At 32.5% G+C, this 20,009-nt stretch overlaps 2 long non-coding RNA genes across 11 annotated transcripts; both read left to right on the top strand.

Moving 5' to 3' along the window:
- Window positions 1-6,796: 6,796 nt before the first annotated feature.
- LOC147560599 (uncharacterized) lies at window positions 6,797-11,920 on the top strand. 6 transcript variants are annotated; one of them, XR_015234840.1, is made up of 8 exons: window positions 6,797-7,202; window positions 8,112-8,212; window positions 8,441-8,530; window positions 9,163-9,240; window positions 9,374-9,502; window positions 10,800-10,877; window positions 11,219-11,278; window positions 11,535-11,920. It is a non-coding gene; the product is annotated as an uncharacterized LOC147560599 (long non-coding RNA). The 6 variants fall into 6 exon arrangements; XR_015234841.1 differs by having other exon boundaries at window positions 6,965-7,202; window positions 11,575-11,920; XR_015234839.1 differs by lacking the exon at window positions 8,441-8,530 and having other exon boundaries at window positions 6,921-7,202; window positions 11,575-11,920.
- Window positions 11,921-14,931: 3,011 nt separating this feature from the next.
- On the top strand, window positions 14,932-20,009 carry LOC147560598 (uncharacterized). 5 transcript variants are annotated; one of them, XR_015234834.1, is made up of 11 exons: window positions 14,932-15,062; window positions 15,223-15,264; window positions 15,409-15,436; window positions 15,566-15,594; window positions 16,991-17,032; window positions 17,177-17,204; window positions 17,349-17,377; window positions 18,174-18,269; window positions 18,439-18,484; window positions 19,397-19,502; window positions 19,798-20,009. It is a non-coding gene; the product is annotated as an uncharacterized LOC147560598 (long non-coding RNA). The 5 variants fall into 5 exon arrangements; XR_015234833.1 differs by lacking the exon at window positions 14,932-15,062 and having other exon boundaries at window positions 15,077-15,264; XR_015234832.1 differs by lacking the exons at window positions 14,932-15,062; window positions 15,223-15,264 and having other exon boundaries at window positions 15,300-15,436.

The raw sequence follows: 20,009 nt of genomic DNA, 5'->3' as shown, positions 1-20,009 counted from the left end.
AGAAAAGTTGATATCCGAAAAGGGTAAACAATTTGTGACTATGGCCCATGACAAAAAAGTCGATAGGTGTCTCGATGGGTACACTTTCTATTCCACCCTTGAGGACACCGGGGCAATGATAAAAAATGCAATGCTTGAGGGTGCCAATACCGACAAAGATACAGGTAATCATGTTGAGGTCGTTCTCTATATGCACGATGGACAGTTCTACGACGTCTTTACCACTAAAATCGAAGGGATGAATAGGCTAGCAACACTGGGAGTTGACATCTAAGGATCGCCGATGAAGAGTAGTATGGTTTAAGTTTCTTTTGTTGTTGTTCCTTTTGCCTTCTACTTAACTCATTATTAATTAGAGAAGTAACATTGTTATAACTGTTGGATTGTTAAGACTCATTGTTTCTCTATTGATATTGTTATGTTTTTTTTTTGATATTTTTAAATATATTGGTGTTTGATCTACAAGAGAGAGAGAGAGAGAGAGAGAGAGAGAGAGAGAGAGAGAGAGAGAGAGAGAGAGAGAGAGAGAGAGAGAGAGAGAGAGAGAGAGAGAGAGAGAGAGAGAGAGAGAGAGAGAGAGAGAGAGAGAGAGAGAGAGAGAGAGAGAGAGAGAGAGAGAGAGAGAGAGAGAGAGAGAGAGAGAGAGAGAGAGAGAGAGAGAGAGAGAGAGAGAGAGAGAGAGAGAGAGAGAGAGAGAGAGAGAGAGAGAGCAATAAGCCCACGTTCCGGTCAGATAAAAACTTACATAAGTGATAACTGTAGGAATGTAGAGATTAGCCCGAGCAATCAGGACCATATGCTAAATTAGATGAGAAACGTAGGAGAAGTGTCCAACTTTTGTGTGGATCTTGGAGATCTTTTTTAGCCTAAACTTTATCTAAAAGCTCACCTCATGTTCTTTGCTAAAACTTGAAGATGAGGTTGGTTTCCTTTTAAGCTTTAGCCTTCTTCTTACATGCTTGTCTTTTAAAAGGCAACAAATTGTTGTATCCTAGCATTGGTGCTATTTGATGTAGCGACATGTATAGCTCATGGACAAGACATTCTCAATTTTGAAAATACAAAGATGGAAACAAAAAATAACACGAAAGGAGAAAGTTAGAATTTAAGCATTTATGTTTTATTTGTTTACGTACTTTCTAATTGCAGTTACTTTTTGATTAATAAGTTATAATATGAAGTTATGAACATCGCGAGATCTCCTTGTGATGAAAGTTTTCACTGGACGCGTACGTGTGCAGATGATATTATTTGTAGAAACAACAGGAATCTATTGCTGATAACACACTCCAAGCAACTGTCTTTCTCTTTTTGAGTTTCATCTTATGGTGTGTTTGGTTGCAGGATTCATGAATCCACGGATTCATGAGTCCTTGGGATTCATGATTCCACGGATTCATGAATCCAAATGGTTTCTTTTGGTTTGTTTGGTAACCAATAAGAATTCTAGGATTCTTGATTCCTTCATTAAAAATCTTTTGGTTTGTTTGGCTATTATATTTGGATTCTTACAAAATAAGATTCTAATTAAATAATATCCTTCAAATTCATGAATAACATCCCAAAAACAAAATCTCATCCAAATATTGTCTCAAGCTAACTGAAATTTCATGAAACCTATTTTTTTTTACGAAAATTTCAAAAATAGTTATTTCCTTCTACAAAATAATTATTTTAAAAATATTATTTTTTTCAAAATCATTATTTTTTTCGAAAATCATTATTTTTTACATTATTTTTCAAAAAACATTATTTTTTTTTCAAAAATAGTATTTCCTTCTACAAAATAATTATTTTAAAAATCATTATTTTTCAAAAATCATTATTTTTCAAAAATCATTATTCTTAAAAAATAATGATTTTGAAAAAAATAGTGATTTTTTTAAAAAATAGTGATTTTTGAAAAAATTATGATTTTTGAAAAAAATAATGATTTTTGAAAGAAATAATGATTTTTGAAAAAAATAATGATTTTTGAAAAAAAATAATGATTTTTGAAAAAAGTAATGATTTTTGAAAAAATAATGATTTTTGAAAAAATAATAATTTTTAAAAAATTATAATGATTTTTGAAAAAAATAATAATTTCTGAAAAAAATAATGATTTCTGAAAAGTAATCATTTTTGAAATAGTTATTTTGTAGAAAGAAAATAATTTTTATTGATTTTAAGTTTGAAATTTAGGTTTATTAATCCAAAATCCTAGCAAATCCTAGGGGGTAGGGTGGGATTTTGATCCAATACAAATTTTGGAATTAGGAATCCTTAGGATTCAAGAGTCCTAGGATTCTTGGTAGCCAAACAGACCAAGGATTCATGATTCCTACCAAATCCCACTTTTGATAAGAATCCTACTTAGGAATCCTGCAACCAAACACACCATTAATTTACTTTTACAGTGGGGTTTTGAACTCTCACTATGGCAGTGTTACCTTCTTATGATTTTTCAAAAAAAAAAATAATGATTTAAAAAAAAATGATTTTTGAAAAAAAATAATGATTTTTGAAAAAATAATGATTTTGAAAAAAATAATGATTTTTGAAAAAATAATGATTTTGAAAAAAATAATATTTTTAAAATAATTATTTTGTAAAAGAAAAGGGTGGGTCCGTGGGTATAAGGTCCAAAATAATCTTCTAAAAAGATTTATGATCCAATCTTCTCAAAACATGGATATTTAGTCCTTTTGTTTAATGGACGAAATTATCCATACTTTACAAAATACATACCGTCCATGCCCCTCGTTCAAAACACGCGGGTGTTAATGAAGTCGGGGGTTAAAGCGTATTTTCCATCTTTTTCCAGCGTGATTTATGGGATTTAAAACAAGCAACGAATCAATCCTTTCTCTCTCTTCTCAACCGTTTCGGAATCAAAATCCAGATTCAAATCTTTTCAAAACCGAAACCCTAAACAATCGTACGCACATCGAATTTGAATCAAAACGATGAAATACTATCCTTTGTCTCCATCTTTTATTGAATCTGTGTATATGAATCAATCATTTCTCTCTTTTCTCAACCGTTTCGGAATCAAAATCCAGATTCAAATCTTTTCAAAACCGAAACCCTAAATAATCGAATTTGAATAGATCAGAAAACAATGTATTTCATCGTTTTGGTAATGATTACTCACAAAAAATATTAGGGTTTGATTCGAAAATCTTGATTTTGGTAATGGTTTATAATCGGTAAAAACCTAATTTTTATTTGAAAATCTTACTTTTGTTTGAGATTTAGACAAATTTCAGTAACAAAGTACGCATACTTTATAAAACATGTAATGTAATTTTTGGGGTTTAGAGTTTTATTTGAAAATCTTACTTTTTGTAATTTATGATAAAGTATGTATAATTTATGTATAATGTTATATATATTGTATCTAAGTGTTTATGCTTTATGCAACATTTATATTTATTACAGGTCGGAGCAAGCTCAACCACCAAGAAAGGGAAAACAAAAGAAAACACTTGACTAATTTAGAATAAATTATGCAAACTTTACGAAACATAATGATACATTTATCAAAAATAATAAAATTTTATTCATTAGATTGTCAAAAATAGAACCGGAAGTACATAGTAGATGCGGTAACCGAAGAAATAAAATCAGTTATGAACATAAATTCGCATTTCAATGGTGCCCACATGCACGCTTCATTTGCTATCTTCAACATGACACACATCAGTAACACGGTTCAAATCATTTTTTAAGAATTTGAAATCATGCCCTGTGTTGATTCTATATTGCCTGAAACTCCATCTGTAAATATCTTATCCAACCCCTCTGATTTCAGTGTGATTTGCTTTTTTTAATTTGATGATTCTACTTGAAACTCCATCTGTGATAACAAATGGAGAGAGATTAATACATATAAATTTTATAGAAAAGCATATTTTTTACAATAAATGACATGAACGTTTATGTAAATTATATATAATTTATTTCAAAGTACACTAGATTTGCATAAATAAAGCGAAGTTGTTCTAATAATGAAACGAGTACTGTTTTGAGATTAAAACATACGTAATGTTCTATAAATTACGCATAATTTATGGACAATAATATAATTTTCATGATATTCCTGATAAAGTATATATAATTTGTTAGAAAATACATATATCATGTTCTCATTTTGAAAAACCTCGTACGGGAGATGTTTGCATAGTTTACTGTAAAGTATGATAATTTATGGTAAAGTACATGTAATGTTAATTCTGTTATGAGGAACCGTACGAAAAACGCACGTTTCATAAATCCGTACAGATTGAAAACCAGATCTGAAGAAAAAGTGTGAAAATCATTAGGCTTAAATTGCAAATCTAAAGTTATCTGATATGATGATTGATTGCAACAATAAGTATACTCGATTTATAGGAATCAGTAATGAAGGATTATCTCATCAATATCAAAAACATTAATGAAACTTTAAGAGAGAGAGAAAGACAATAATAACATACTCGATTTGAAACAGAATCAGTAAAGAAGAATTTTGTTTACCTGATTAACAATTAAGAAGATGATTTTCAGAAGCTCCAATGAATATGAAACAAGTTTTCTGTTTTAATGGAAGATTTTCAGTCGATTAAGATGTAGAGAGAGAGAGAGAATCAACTATAATAAACTGAAACAGGATCAGAAAACTTTTAAATTGATTTTTGTTTTACCTGATTAACAATGATGAAGATGATTTCAGCAACTCAAATGAATATGAAACAAGGTTTCTGATTTAATGGAGGATTTTTCGATTAAGATGTAGAGAGAGAGAGAAAAAAAAAAACCAGAAGGTTTCGGTTAAGATGTAGAGAGAGAGACAAAACCAGAAGGTTTCGGTTATAGAAAGCTAATGAAGATCACAGTTTCTTAATATAAAAACGTGATTGGAGAGAGAAACAGGGAGATAAAAATGGAAAATATATTTGGTGATTTTGATCTTATAACTGTTTTTATATTTAAGAAAGGTTAGTCTAGGTATTAATATTTAATAGTTATTCTCGGGATTTGTGTTTTCTCTCTAGATTGGACCAAATGGACCAGATATCTATTTGTAATATTATTTTGGTTTTTATACCCTTTATGGGATTAGAGAGGACTAAAAGTCCTACTAGGGCCTATTTTTTGGGCCATACACCCAAAAATTCAAAAGAAAATAACTATTTTTGAAATTTTCGTGAAAAAAATAGGTGTTCATGAAATTTCAGTTTCCGGAAAAAAATAGGTTTCATGAAATTTCAGTTACCTAGACACAATGTTTGGATGAGATTTTGTTTTTGGGATATTATTCATGAATTTGAAGGATATTATTTTAATTGGAATCTTATTTTGTAAGAATCCAAATATAATAGCCAAACAAACTAATGGTGTGTTTGGTTGCAGGATTCCTAAGTAGGATTCTTATCAAAAGTGGGATTTGGTAGGAATCATGAATCCTTGGTCTGTTTGGCTACCAAGAATCCTAGGACTCTTGAATCCTAAGGATTCCTAATTCCAAAATTTGTATTGGATCAAAATCCCACCCTACCCCCTAGGATTTGCTAGGATTTTGGATTAATAAACCTAAATTTCAAACTTAAAATCAATAAAAATTATTTTCTTTCTACAAAATAACTATTTCAAAAATGATTACTTTTCAGAAATCATTATTTTTTTCAGAAATTATTATTTTTTTCAAAAATCATTATAATTTTTTAAAAATTATTATTTTTTCAAAAATCATTATTTTTTCAAAAATCATTACTTTTTTCAAAAATCATTATTTTTTTTCAAAAATCATTATTTTTTTCAAAAATCATTATTTCTTTCAAAAATCATTATTTTTTTCAAAAATCATAATTTTTTCAAAAATCACTATTTTTTAAAAAAATCACTATTTTTTTCAAAATCATTATTTTTTAAGAATAATGATTTTTGAAAAATAATGATTTTTGAAAAATAATGATTTTTAAAATAATTATTTTGTAGAAGGAAATACTATTTTTGAAAAAAAAATAATGTTTTTTGAAAAATAATGTAAAAAATAATGATTTTCGAAAAAAATAATGATTTTGAAAAAAATAATATTTTTAAAATAATTATTTTGTAGAAGGAAATAACTATTTTTGAAATTTTCGTAAAAAAAATAGGTTTCATGAAATTTCAGTTAGCTTGAGACAATATTTGGATGAGATTTTGTTTTTGGGATGTTATTCATGAATTTGAAGGATATTATTTAATTAGAATCTTATTTTGTAAGAATCCAAATATAATAGCCAAACAAACCAAAAGATTTTTAATGAAGGAATCAAGAATCCTAGAATTCTTATTGGTTACCAAACAAACCAAAAGAAACCATTTGGATTCATGAATCCGTGGAATCATGAATCCCAAGGACTCATGAATCCGTGGATTCATGAATCCTGCAACCAAACACACCATAAATGATTTTAAATGAAGGAATCAAGAATCCTAGAATTCTTATTAGTTACAAACAAACCAAAAGAAACCATTTGGATTCATGAATCCGTGGAATCATGAATCCCAAGGTCTCATGAATCCGTGGATTCATGAATCCTGCAACCAAACACACCATTACTTTTTTATAGGTATATTCCTATATGCCCCTTACTTTTTAATTAGCTATCCTATTAGCCCTTTATTATTCCATTTTGACCCTTATTAACAGATTAGTTCATCTTTTAGCCTTTTATCTTTGCAAATTCATTGTTGACTCCCATAAACGTTATTACAGTTATTTTTCTCCATATCATTCTTATGCCTTATTTTATTTCATTTTCTTATATATATATCTATATTATAAGGGAGGAGGGTATCTTTTTCCCTCCTCCCAATGGCCAAGATTTAGTCTCATGAGTTATATCAAGTGGCTGAAATTGGGGCTTCTAAAATTAGATGGTTTAGATTAGCTTTACAAATAATCCAAGGGCTAAGATTATAAAGGAAATTGAAAACAGCATCTTAGAAAGATGCCCTAATTTGAACGACCCTTCCCGCTCATTCTCGAACCTACATCACGCTCCCTCTCTACCTCTTTCTCTCAGTCGATCTCTGTCCCTCACTCTCTCTCTCTCTCTCTCTCTCTCTCAAAACTGATGAATACCGAGTTAAAGAAGAAAGGAAGTGAAGCTTCCCTCTCCAAAACCATCTCTCTCTCTGTTCTCTAACAATCTATGAATACTAGCCAAGGAGAAGAATTTCTTGCTTATGTAAGTGCCTTTCAATTGTATAAATTTTGTGAAGTTTTTACTACTCGATCTTGCTTCGTTTCTGTCTATTTGGGTTGTAGCACAATTAGGGTTTTGATGATTTGTCAATTTTTATGTGTATTTGGATTATCTCAAGTGGTTAGGTTATTTTATCATGGCTAATCTCCCGACTTTTATGGTTGAATTGGGGTTTCCAAACTGAGCCGATCCCCCCAGTCAAGGACATCCCATTTATGATAGTAATGTTGAGAAATCAATGCTTAGAGAGTGAAATACCTCTTTCATTTCAATTTCAGGGTGAAGTAACACCTCTTTCTTTTCAGTTTTAGAACTGAGTTCAAGACATCGGAGAAGCAGATATAAGTAAACCCTAACCACATTGTATGGCGACCACAATACCTCTTTCATTTCAATTTCAGGTTAAGAAAATCTTAGGGTTTATAACAAGACATAAGAGAAAATCAGCTAATATGTCTTGCAAACAGGTGACATGACCTAAAAGAAGACGACCATTAGTTAGTTCCGTTCATGATGTCAATATTTTGTCTCATACACTTTCAGGGGGGACATGGTTCACTCCACAAGTCTTCATGGCAGTTTTCAACTACGATAAATATTAGCCCATGTAACATTTGGAACCCTGTGTTATTTAAGCTTAAGTAATTGTAGTATTGGTTGCTAACTATGTTTTACCTTATTAGAGCTGAAACATTTTGCTTCTTAAGTTTTAGTTTCTAACAGGAGGAGCTGACTTTAATATCTTATTTATCTACCCCATGTTTGTATTGAAAACACAAACTATTTAGTTGAAGAAAACCGATACGACTTCTACTCATCCATTGGATGATAGTGTTACAACAATGATAATGGATGATGTCATGTATTACTAAGTTGTTTCACTTTATTTAGGTACCGTAAATGCGATACTTTGATGAGAATACAAGATATTAAGTTGAAGAAGACCGATACGACTTCTACTCATCCATTGGTCAATGAAGACTCTTTTATTTGTAAGTACTTTTTATCAGGGTTCCGAGCTGATTATTGGTTATCAAGATTATGTCGTTGAGTCGAAAAAGTTATTAATAATACTTTCCTTATTATCATTGGTTAGTGTCTACTAATAAGATCATCTTTCGTTTGACATAGATCTTTCAGTTTGTCATTACTGCTAAGCATTACGACACTGTTATTATCTGCAAATGTCTAGGTGTTGTCTGACTTAAATTAAATTTTAGTATATAGGTCCGGTCGACCAACAGTCAAGTCTGATTGAAGATTTTGGGGTTGTTGTCAATTTGTCATGAGTTACCTGTTCGTTAATCCAGGTGAAAGCTCTAATCGTCTACAATATCAATTTAGAAGCTTTATTACTTATTATCAGCTTTACTACTACAGTACTACTTACAGTAGTCTTCATGGAAATTAATTCCCCCTACTTTCCGCATTATCTATTTAGCTCTAATCACGCTAACTGAGTTCGTTAGTAGTCTTACTTCAGCCAATTAAGATCAAAATTAGGACATAGGGGTTCAATTTAGTTACAGACTAATCCATTGAGGGCTTCAAAACTGAACTACTGTTTCTCTAACAAATCCATTTAGGGCTTCCAAACTGAACCACTGCTTTTCTCTTGGTTCAAATGTAAGTTAGAGGCTAAGTATTGATTTTTGATGTTCTAGATTTTACTGAATTTAGTGGTTTTGGTGTATTAGAAATGTGTGATTAGAAGATGTAGTGAAGGGAAGAAATGTCTATGAGAATTCAGTGACTTTACAGAATTTAGTGGGTTTAGTTTGTTTTAGTTTTAACTTATGCACATAAAGTATTGAAAGTATTGTCCATGAGAGGATGTAGTGAAGGAACGTCACAAAAAGTCAGCAAAATTGTTATTCTTCATTTAATTTTTTTTTTCAAAATCTGTTGTTGAGAAAATGTCTTTCTCTCTTCTTTCTCGCAGTTTTGATTTAGATCCTGACACTTTCTCACGCTCCATCTTTGTCGCTCTCTGTCCCTCCCTCTCTCATCTGTCGCGCAAGTAATGTATTATGTCCCCCCCCCCCCTCTATCTCTCACTCATAGTCATAATAGGGTTTTAGTATGTTTGAGTTTAAGGTTTTAATTTTGGTTTCAAACCTTCGGTGTATTAAAAACGCGTCGCTATAAGCTAGGTCTCATGCCTTCCGGGGATTGGGGTCCAATTGGTTATCTGGAAGCCAAACCATCATGCCACTTGGTCACACAGTAGAACGTGAAGAGATTCCCTTCCAACAGCACGCACCCTCTCCGTTCCCTCTCAGGTATTCATCTCTCCCGCACACTCTCTGTCGATCTATAACGCAAGTATTCACCTCTCTCTCTTTCTCTCTCTCATTTTTGCTGAAATTCTTAACCTTAATTGATTTCTTATAGTCTTTACTTAAATTCTTAGCCGAACCACTTAAAGGTTTCAATTTGGTACATATTATGAATGTATATTGATTTATTCAGGATTTTGATCCTAAACCCCAAAGTTTTTTATGGATCAGACTCTACTGGGGTTTTAAAGCTTCTAATCAGGGTTTCGAAGTTGAAAGCTTGAAAACTAGGGGTTTTCCTTCTTCTATGAAGTTCAATTATTGATATAAATTTCAAACATTTAAGTTAGTAATTCTTCTCATACACCACTTATCAGACTTGATATAAATTTCATACATTTATGTTAATTTAGAGTTGGCAGATTCTTCAATTGATGAAGAAGAATTTGAGATTTATATCTAAGCCCCTTAACTTCGTTTAGGTACTAAAAATGCTCAATGAATACTTCCTTGATTGAAACCCTAATTTTACTAATTGGCTATCATTTTTCCCCTCTTGGTGTCTTCCTCAAATTTGGTTGCAAGCTTCGTCTACCCTTCTCTTTTCCTTGACTACTTTTTTTTCTTTCCTTTTAGTGTTGTTTGATAAATTAACTTAATGGAGCAACCGGTATAGTCTGCACCACTATTAGCTCAATTTTACACCGACAATAAGGTAGAGACAGATGAGATGAATTGCCGTTTAGGTTTACTTTTTAGTTTTCTTTGATAATCTATCATTTTTGTTAGATTAAAATCTTTACTCTTTCTTTTGTTTAGTCTTCTTTAGTTTTGTGAATTAGATAAATTCATGACATGCGTCCAGGTGAGTGATGATTGCTTAAATTGTGAAAGTTTGTGTTACCTTTGATTTTTTAGTGTTTTATATTGTAAATGTGATAATTGTGATTGATTTTCTTTGGGTTTACAGTATAGGTTTAAATAGACTTAAGAATGTTCGTGTTTGTGTTAGCTTTCGAAATTGGTGTGAAGAACAAAACACTTATGAGTATGTTTTTAGCCTAAGCCAGAGAACTACGTATCGTTTCCAAACTTCCAAAAACAAGATTAATGATAATTAAAGGGTAATCATATTTGGATATGTTCTCATTTGTTTCATATTTATGTTTACATTTGTGAGCTATTAATACATCTTAGTTGTCGTAGTGACAATACACGTGGCTTCAGTAGTAAGGGATAGACCATCTTCGAATTATCTTTCAATCATTTCTCTAAATGGTTAATGCACTTTGTGTTACAGGCAAATAAAGCTCCAATCTAACTGTGAGTAACATGTTCGAGAATATTCCTCCATACTATTGCAAATCCGAAACTGATTGTAAGTATACTTACTGTCAACTTGATTTAGGGGTCTTCACTTTGCATAGAGTTATGCCATGACAATTTCTGGGAAAGCTAAAGTCTTCACATAAAACTTCTTCGGATAATAATGTCCATCCTTCATTCGGTTGACGTCCTTCCCTATGTGCGATTCAAATAGAAAAGTCATAATAAGTGGAGATCTTTTGCTCAAGTTTGATTTTGTTTAGGTTTAGGGTTGTTGAAGTTTCATAATGTGTAGATTTTCATGTCATGTGAAGTTTAGGGTTGCTGATTGTTTACTTGGTTGAACTAAAGAAATCAATGTAACTGATTTGGACTTACACTATCTGATTGTAGGGTTCGAATCGAAGAAGGTTTCCGTGACAACAACGCCGACACAACTTAATTGATTTGCAGGTATATCATTGTCAATTTTTTAGGATTTCACCAATATGCTTAGGTACACAAATTTAATTTTGTTCAGTTCTTATGAAATAGATTCACATTCACTCAATGTGAATCGAGTTGGTTAATGGTATTAGCGGAATAATTTTTTAAACAAAGTTCTTCTGCTTCTTTTAATGTGTGATTCTAACGTTTTGTTCGAACAAATCTTAAGCTCAAAGTTTATTCAAACAAACTCTAAGCTTACTAAATCTTGCATTTGTGATAGATTGTTGATTTTTGCGTTAGTGATTATGTCCCCTTATCAGCTCAACTTAGGGTTTGTTCGAGCGATTACTGAATGGATTTCTTAAACAAAGAACCTCTTGCAAAAGTACTCACTAGGGTTCAGTGCCTATCTTAGCGAAGTTCAACAATGGTGGTAGAAAGAATGATGGGTTTGTCACAAGAACTTCTTCCAGAAGATCGCGGGGTTGTAGTTTTGGATGCGACAAACGAGATTCAGAAGAGTTTTTTCTTCCTATTTGGAATGTTTATATGTTTGAACTCTTTTTTTTGGAAGGGATCATATGTTTGAACTTATTAGTTTAAAACTATTTTCAAATTGTAGCTTTCATTTCGAATTTCAATTAGAGTTTATTTTGTGTTATTAAATTTTTGTGAGTTTGTAGATTTGTAAAATTGAATGTGTTGCATTAAATTTAGTTTTTCTAACGTGTTGGTCTAATGTTCTAGGCTAAAATTAAATTGTTACTAATTGTTGTGGTGAGTGTAACCATTAAAACATTCTATTTTATTTTTGAGATTTAATTGAACACGATCCTTTTTTGCCTATTTGAAGTCAATTTGCAATGTCAATTTGAAAAAGAAAAATACGAATTCTCGCGTATCAATAGAAAGTACTGTTCGTGCCCTAGGGGCACGGGTTACACCCTCGTATATATATATATATAGAAGATGATATTTTCTACCTAATGTTATCTTCTAACTATTTTTCTAAAATGAGTCCACTCTCTATGGCTTCTTAACTTCTTTATATAATTCGGATGTGTATAAAACTACTAATTTTTTATTGGTTACTGCCAACACAACTCGTATATTAATAGTAGTAGAGTTGGCTTATAATGTGACGGTAATGTATAGAGATCATTCCCTCGGACTTCACATCAAGATTTTTAGACGGTTTACAACTTATTATAACTAAAAGTGCCCCACAAAGACATTTTTCTGGGTCCGCCACTGCAACAATAGTATAAGTTGGAAATTTGGGACGTAAACTTAGCCATAAAATGAATGCGAGTAGGCTTGACAAGATAATTACTTGGAGAAACCATAGATAGAATTTTTTTGTTTTGCACATATTGACATAGAGTTAGAGAGAAAAAGAGAGAGTTGGATAGAGAAAGGGAGGGAGTTGGAGAGAAATAAATAGGATGGGTGTTGGCTCTTTTGGTTGAGGTGGGAAAGATTAACGATAGAGGATGCTTAGGTTATTTGTGAAGGAATTTTGGATTCTAATCTTAATTATGGGGTTTTCTTTTGCTTTTAAGTTTTTGTTCTTCATTGTGAAGTAGTATCTTTTTGTGGTATATAAATATTGGCAATGGCTTTTTAGTCATCTAGATGACTAGATTTAAAGGTAACTTTCATAAAGAAAATAACCAAGAATAAAAGAGAAGGGGAAATCATTTTCATATTTCTTTTGATTGAAAGGGAGTTGTTTTATGATAGACAATGGTAAAGGAATTGAATTTCCATCTTTTAAGTATAAAAACTTTTCGAAAGTTTGAACCCAAACCAATAGAAACCATGACATTGCTCCGAATCGCTATTACCCAGTGTTAATGCTAGTTCGTCTACTATAAAAGGTGTCTTTAGCGACGGTAGTCAACGACGGTTTTTAGAAAATCGTCGGTAATAATCTCCGCCAGGACGGGTTGTCAAATACCCGTTGGAATAGTGCGACTCGTTATGCGCGTAACTTATCCCACAATTTTTTCAGTCCAATTTTCTCTTGGGATACTGAGAGCAAGTCCAATCCCAGCCTGTCTTAGGCCGAAAAAACTACTTTTTCACCTAAAATTATTGGCCTCAGCTCAGCCTCTAAAATTCAGCTCCAACCCCAGTCTCTCTTGAGGCCGAAAATTTGAATTTGGAATTTCCCAATTTACTAATAAAATTCAATTAAAAAAACATCGATTACAACTAATAATTGATTAAAAATTTAAAACTACTTAAATACGACTAAACAACACTAGAAAAATTAATTAAAAATAACTAGAAGGGGTTTCTTGGGTCTCGTGGTGCACCGTTGAACCAAGCCTCTCGCGCCGCTAAAAGCATTTGTTGAGCATGTTCGTCGAGAGACCTAATATCAATCTTCATTAAGTCCATCGCATATTGTCGGTTCGCCACCTCCGTTTGCACCCGTAGAAAATCTTGTTGCACCTTTAGGGTCTCTTGTTGAACCCGTACTGCTTCACTCAAAGTTACTGATCTTTGTTGGGAATTTTCGTCTCTTTTTTCCCAATATCCCTCACTGGGAGTTTTTGAAGCGGTAGAATGTGTGGATGGTTCGCCAACTCTTGCATTTGCTTTGGCTTGTTTACGGCCAATTGGTCTTTCTTCCGATGGATTGGTATTAGAATCTCTTTTACCGGATGTTGACTCTCCTGGCATGTCTGCCATCCACTTGTTGTGTGTCATCAAAATTTTGTAAACATGTAGGAACCTAAACCCTTTACCTTGATGATTTTTTTTATACATTTCGATAGCTCTTTGTAACTAAAATAAACAAAATATATATATAAGTATATATTATGAATGAAGTGAAAAGATAGAAAAAAGAAATTAAAAAGTTAGAAACAATTACCCGGTCATAATCGTTTTCTCCGCTTTTTGGAACTTTATTTATTATCCTCAAAGTCGATATAAAACTTTGACATTCCGAGCTTATCTCACTGAAACGAGATTTACAACTTCTAAGTGTGCGTTGAAACTTTGCACTCGCATTATATTCATCCGATATTTTTTGCCAAAATACTTTATATTTTTGGCTATTTCCGACAACCGCATCAAATGTTATTTTCAAATAACAATTAGTAAGTAAAATATCTTCATCCGGCTTATACGGTTCCCGTTTAGTTATCTTTGTCGAAGACGTCCCTCCTTGCACACAAGAATCCTCACATACTTCATAATCATCAACTCCTAATTGAGCCGACGGGTAAGTAGAATTAGGGGACAACATTTCCATATAACTTTGGTTATCGAATTCGTTGATGTCTAATGGATCCATGGGTGAACAAATGAAAAGATCAAAAAAAAAAATTGAAAGAAAGAGAGATAGAAATGGAGAGGAAGTTGCAAGAGATGGAGAGAAAGAAAGTGATGAAGAGGGTGAGAGATGAAAATGGATCCAACGCCTATTTATAGGGGTTGGATCCATTTCTAGCCGTTGGAGCAAATCCAACGGCTAGGGGGGCATCCCCAAGTGACCGTTGGGGCCTCCATTCAGTCGCCCCTAATGTTAGGGGCGACTGAATGAAAGACCCCAGCCTCCGCTCCAAGCGGCTGGGCTTGGAGCGGGGGGCTGAGGCCATAAATTTGAATTTATGGCCTCAGCCCGGCTGGGGTTGGACATGCTCTGAAAACCTGCGTCTTTTGGCCCCCTTTTTTTTTTTTTTCCTATCTCCTCTCTCCAACTAGGGGTTTTTCACCTTCTCTCATTTTTCTTTCTACCTCTCTCATTCAAACTGCAAATCTTACTTCATGAAAGCCTAATTGCAGGGTCAATGTTAGGTTTCTTCTATTTGTGTGTTGAATTCTATCTGTATGTTGGTTTTACTTGGTCAGAGAGATTTCAGTTTTGTTGCCGTTGATGAGATTTCAGTTTTTACGAAGAAACCCTAATTTTTTTTTTTGATTTTTTGTTTTACTTGTTTCCTTGGAATCAGTGAGATTTAGGTGGATATCATCGACTTTGGCTTGGTGAAACGGTATATTCACTCTGGAGAAACCCTAATTTTTTCTGAGTTTTTGTCGGCAATGGGTTTAACGCCCACAACCCTTTTATTTTTCTCACTCTTGCTTATCTATTTCTCTTTCACTCGCTCTCTCTATCTCCAATCGAATCTCCAAAGCCGTCACCTTTTCTCACAACTGATTCAGGTTTTTTTTTTCATCTCTCCGTTTCCTTCAAGCTGAAACTGGTTTCACCAATAGTTGCTAATTCTAGCTTCTAGGGTTTACTTAAATTGATGGAATCTTAATTTTTTCTCTCTTTGTTCATGGTTGCAGAAATTCATCTATAGCTTCATCTATGTTTGGTAAGTTTCTCTCTCTATTTCACTTTATTAACATATTAAAAACAAAGGATTCAATGCCTGAATGAGTTAGGGTTTTGTGTAGAACCCATAAATGTAATGGTTTTTTAATTGAATGATTGAATCTCTTATTAAGGTTACTGACTTCCAATTTTAATGACAATTAACTGCTTATTAGTTTTCTATGTAGTTTTCAAAAAAGATACAATTATCAAATAGTATTGGTTATAGATTCGGCTGCAAGCTTATTCATTGACAAAAGTCCTAAAAAAGAACACCATTTTCAAGAAGCTTTTTGATTTTGGAATATAACCGGCAAGAAATACATTTTGTATTGTTAAGTTCTTGTTCAAAATTGTTAGATTTGTTTTGGGTTTACAAATTCATGGTAGAATAATTCAAATAGGATATGAAGAGGATATCTTTCTTAAAAATGCATTTGTTGATTTAAATGCTAAATGTGATCTAACGGTTGATGCAAGGAATATGTTTTATAGAGTGAGAGCTGATGATTAGCCTTAATTTGGCTATTTTCTATTTTTTAGTTTGACGCCAAAATGTGCAACCATCAAATTGGTACTATTTGAGGAGAAAGAAATTGCCTTTCAGAATTGGGGTCACTCAAATAAATTACTTTCATATTGTCAATCTTTCATATTTGAGGAGAAAGATGATGAGCTTCTGTCTATAAATAGAGCTAGAAACATTTGAATAGATTTTGAGCGGGACTGAAATTTTCAACCCAAAAATTTGGGTGAAAATTGCGCCATTAAAGGAGAGATAACAGAGGATAGAGAGATAAAGAAGAAAATAAAGGAGAGATTTGGGCGGGAAGATAAGGAAGGAAATCAGATTGGAGAGGGAAGGAAATAAATTTGGAGATATTTTCTCCTCATTTAATGATCCGGATTAGACAAATTCGGCTCATTAATTGCCGTGTCAATCAGCCATTAAGGCAGGTAAGGGAGAAGCAGGCAGGGGCAAAAAGGGAAGGAATAACCCTTAGAAACAGGAACTGTCAGGCTAATCTGACATTTTGGACCCTAAACGCAATTTGGAAATGGGCAGGGGCGGAAGCTAATTTACCGGGCTACTTTTGGTCCTCTCCCTCAAAAATCCTTTTTTTTTTCCCATCTCCTCTCTCCAACTAGGGTTTTTTTACCTTCTCTCATTTTTCTTTCTACCTCTCTCATTCAAACTGCAAATCTTACTTCATGAAAGCCTAATTGCAGGGTCAATGTTAGGTTTCTTCTATTTGTGTGTTGAATTCTATCTGTATGTTGGTTTTACTTGGTCAGAGAGATTTCAGTTTTGTTGCCGTTGATGAGATTTCAGTTTTTACGAAGAAACCCTAATTTTTTTTTTTGATTTTTTGTTTTACTTGTTTCCTTGGAATCAGTGAGATTTAGGTGGATATCATCGACTTTGGCTTGGTGAAACGGTATATTCACTCTGGAGAAACCCTAATTTTTTCTGAGTTTTTGTCGGCAATGGGTTTAACGCCCACAACCCTTTTATTTTTCTCACTCTTGCTTATCTATTTCTCTTTCACTCGCTCTCTCTATCTCCAATCGAATCTCCAAAGCCGTCACCTTTTCTCACAACTGATTCAGGTTTTTTTTTTCTCTATATCCTTCTTCATCTCTCCGTTTCCTTCAAGCTGAAACTGGTTTCACCAATAGTTGCTAATTCTAGCTTCTAGGGTTTACTTAAATTGATGGAATCTTAATTTTTTCTCTCTTTGTTCATGGTTGCAGAAATTCATCTATAGCTTCATCTATGTTTGGTAAGTTTCTCTCTCTATTTCACTTTATTAACATATTAAAAACAAAGGATTCAATGCCTGAATGAGTTAGGGTTTTGTGTAGAACCCATAAATGTAATGGTTTTTTAATTGAATGATTGAATCTCTTATTAAGGTTACTGACTTCCAATTTTAATGACAATTAAGGTAAAGAGAAATCCAACTGCTTATTAGTTTTCTATGTAGTTTTTAAAAAAGATACAATTATCAAATAGTATTGGTTATAGATTCGGCTGCAAGCTTATTCATTGACAAAAGTCCTAAAAAAGAACACCATTTTCAAGAAGCTTTTTGATTTTGGAATATAACCGGCAAGAAATACATTTTGTATTGTTAAGTTCTTGTTCAAAATTGTTATATTTGTTTTGGGTTTACAAATTCATGGTAGAATAATTCAAATAGGATATGAAGAGGATATCTTTCTTAAAAATGCATTTGTTGATTTAAATGCTAAATGTGATCTAACGGTTGATGCAAGGAATATGTTTTACAGAGTGAGAGCTGATGATTAGCCTTAATTTGGCTATTTTCTATTTTTTAGTTTGACGCCAAAATGTGCAACCATCAAATTGGTACTATTTGAGGAGAAAGAAATTGCCTTTCAGAATTGGGGTCACTCAAATAAATTACTTTCATATTGTCAATCTGTTTTCGACTCATGATATCACAAAGTAGTACCTTTTCTGTTTTCTTTGAATGTTAATTTTTAACTTCAGAAACTAAAGTAGTTTGTATGTTGTCGAAAATTCCACAATACTAATTTATGTTTCTTCCACAGTGAATAAATATTAGGTGACATACATTAGAGAAGCCATATGGTTTCAAACCATTACCGAATCACCAGTCAATGAAGATACATAGAGTGAGAAAAAAGGTACGCATACTTGTAAATTATTGTTTGTTTTAGCCGCCTCTTTACTTTGGTGATCTTGACATGAAGTTACGCTAATTGAAAGGTTTGGAGTTTTTATTCTTTCGTTTTCATATTCCCTAATTTATTGTGTGTCATTGTCTAACATTAATCTATATTGTTATATATATAGTTGGGCGGTCTATGGTTTGGAGCCTATTCTTCCGGTCATCCTTCCAGTAAGTACTTTCGATTCAAGCAAAAATTCATTACTATAAGTCTGTTAAGATTGAGCTATGTTAATCAAATTTTTTTGTTTCTTTAAATTGATGAGATGATATAAAGTTGATTATGGTCAATTTTTAAAGTGATAATTCAATTTGAAATAGACACTAGCTAGGTAAACCACCAATAAAAAGTATGATAAATAAAATTCGATGGAGTTATTGAAGATGAAGTGTTTGACTAAGCGACTGTGTGAGTTTGTTCTTAAGTAGACAGAAAGTTCATCTTTGAACTTGGTTGCTGAATTTTTCTTCAAATGAAGATGTGTTGTTCAATTTATAGTTATAAAATTTAAAAGATCAGATTTGTAGTCATTATGCATGCAATATGTTTTTTCCTTTTGAACTTTGAATTAGTATTAATAAGAAAAGAGTTCACAAGATGCTTTTGACCCCGAAAGGTAGCACTAAATCTATTGTTACATTCATGTACCATAGCCTCCCAATTAAATTTATAGTTATAAAATTTAAAAGATCAGATTTGTAGTCATTATGCATGCAATATGTTTTTTCCTTTTGAACTTTGAATTAGTATTAATAAGAAAAGAGTTCACAAGATGCTTTTGACCCCGAAAGGTAGCACTAAATCTATTGTTACATTCATGTACCATAGCCTCCCAATTAAACACAATCCTTGCAGAATGATATTAAATTAGAATGTATTTGGAATATTAAAATCTATTGTGCCCTGAAGCTTTACATTTACTTGTTTTCACACACTGACGCATTTTTTTTTTTATATTTCATCGTTTTGAACTTTGATCACCATTTGAGGCTTTTGTGTCTTTTCTTTCAAGAGGATGCCATCTTGGAACTGTACGTAATTTATATTTGTAGTGTTTGATCGTGTCCCTTTGCTTTTATTAGGTATGCTGCATTGGCTCCACTTTATTACCGGGGAGCAGCGGTTGCAGTTGCTGTGAATGAAATTACAAGCCCAGGTTCATTTAGCAAGGGACAATATTGGGTCATGGTATTTTTTTCTTCTCAGAATCTACCTATTTACCACTACATGGCTCAACATTGGTTGGTATATAATATTCACTCTATAAATGTTCTAACTTAGGTAATAACTTAGGTAGATCTTATTAGGAAACCCATTTCTGTTAGTTATTTTCATGCTTTCCCTCCCATATTCGTCAGGGTGTAATTCTCTAATCTAGGGTTGTTTCAGTGGATGGTGTTTCATAGGAGTTGGCAAGTAATTTTGTGTTTGATTATATGATGCTCCTATATGATGATAATAACATGTTTCTATTTTTTGGCAGATGACAACAGACATTGCAATTGAGGATTTTAGAAAGGAGGTTAAAGAACTTTGACAAGGCATAATAACCTAATACACTTCTATGAAGCATATGAAGACAGTGAAATTTTGTAAATACTAATGAAGCTCGAAACCCGATTCTTATGTTTGAAAACGAATACTTGGAATATAATGTTAGAATAAATCAATATATGATATTATGGTATTTTGACA

This window comes from Eschscholzia californica, unplaced genomic scaffold (genome assembly GCF_041429995.1).
Source record: "Eschscholzia californica isolate CP2 unplaced genomic scaffold, dmEscCali1.0.p SCAF_2, whole genome shotgun sequence".
Classification (NCBI taxonomy): Eukaryota; Viridiplantae; Streptophyta; class Magnoliopsida; order Ranunculales; family Papaveraceae; genus Eschscholzia; species Eschscholzia californica.
The sequence above is the reverse complement of the archived record's forward strand: the minus strand, read 5'-3'. Positions and strand labels throughout refer to the sequence as shown.